Genomic DNA, 1,719 nt, shown 5'->3' with positions numbered 1-1,719 from the left:
AGTGAATACATGGATATAGATACTCATATTGATCCCAAGATCCTTAAAGAATGGCAATAGTTCAATTCCATTATAAGCAATCATGAGAATTCACAGGGTTTCAGCATGCCTGAAGTGACAATTGGTCTCAAGATGGCAACAAATACAGTTCCAATTGAAGGAACCAGCAACCCACCCATAAGTCAAGATATAGAGATAATACTTAAAGATCCATTGGATGAAATAGTTTTGCATATAGAAGAAATACCACCTTTAGATGTCTTCTACAGCCCTAAGCATAGGGCTATAGTAAAAAGACAAAGGAAAAAGAGAAGACTTGATCAATCTTCCCTTTTACCTGCACAAACAAAGATGGCTAATGTGGTATGTAAAGAAGAATTCAATCCTTCTGAAGACCTCACAAAACTCTCTCAATATGCTGGGGCATACTCAGCAGCCACTATGGATAAGGCATTAGAAGTGAGTAATTTACTTAAGGAAAACGATCAGACAATTGTTTCATTGGAGGCACAGGTATCCGAAAGACAGCAGAGAATAGAGAAATTAGAACAATAGTAGGCAGCACAGTAGCAATTAAACAACCAACTAAATGAGCAATTGCTCAAGGAGAAGCAGAGGATAGACCAAAGTGCAGTTCAGAAACAAAAAGAACTATCCCTAGCACTGGCCAAGCTGAAATCAATGAATGAACAAATGAGCAAAACAAAAGATGAGCAAATTGCTCGACTATCACAACAGATAGAAAAGTTCAAAAGTTTTCCTCAACCAACAGAGTTCAGATCCAAAGCTCTCCAGATCAATAAAGCATTGATTAAACAGTTAAATTTACTATGTCATAATATTTCCCTTGCTGAGCCCCTCTGTGAGATTTCTTCATCAATGATTGACAAATCAGTTGACGCAAGGCAGAATTTGGAACAGGCCGATGAGACATTAACAAACTTTCTTACCTGGCAAGAAACTAGTGAAGGGCAAGCTGCAAATCTGCCTATAATTCTAGAATCACACAAGGAAATTCTTTTCCTAGAATGGCAATCACAATTGATGAAAGCAGAAAGGGAAACTTCAAGATGTAGATCAGCAACCGGTAATTTGATTGAGTTAATCAATGATACTCTTTATCTGTCTAATTTGATTTCAGAGTGCACTCCAGGTAAATTTCCATCAGCTAAAGCACTAGAACAATCATGTAAACAGGATTTAGAATAGAAGGAGAGATTAATAGCAGGCATCCAAAGTTTAACTTGGGACACCTTATGGTTCTTCCTAGTTAAACCATATAGTCAAAAGGCAGCACTGAAATGTTTAACTGATGCAATCGATTACATGATTCCCGAAATTCATGATGCTACGTATTCAACCCAACTGCATTCACGCTTGAGTCACCCTCCATAATTGCAACCAATTCTTGCTATCAGCTAGCTCAAGCCAAAGGATGATCGACCGAAACAGTGAATCATTCTACCGACTACAAGCAGGTCTATTTCAAGGAGATTTTCATGATTTGGTTATACCACCTAATAGCATTTTTATTTCATAATCAGTTAGCTTAGATAGTATTTATAGACCCTTTCATGTCTTTAGAAAGGGTCCTCAATTTTTGTATAAAGCTTGGATCGGGAGTCACAGTATTGTGCTTCTGATATAGATTTTTTATGAAGACTAGGCCTATATTCTGAATTTTAATGAAGAATACTTTGATGAGATATGCACTATTGC

The sequence above is a fragment of the Pinus tabuliformis genome, chromosome J (assembly GCF_031772625.1).
Source record: "Pinus tabuliformis cultivar Carrire ecotype Pingquan chromosome J, CPIR1, whole genome shotgun sequence".
NCBI classification, from domain to species: Eukaryota; Viridiplantae; Streptophyta; class Pinopsida; order Pinales; family Pinaceae; genus Pinus; species Pinus tabuliformis.
Note: the sequence above shows the minus strand (reverse complement) of the source record.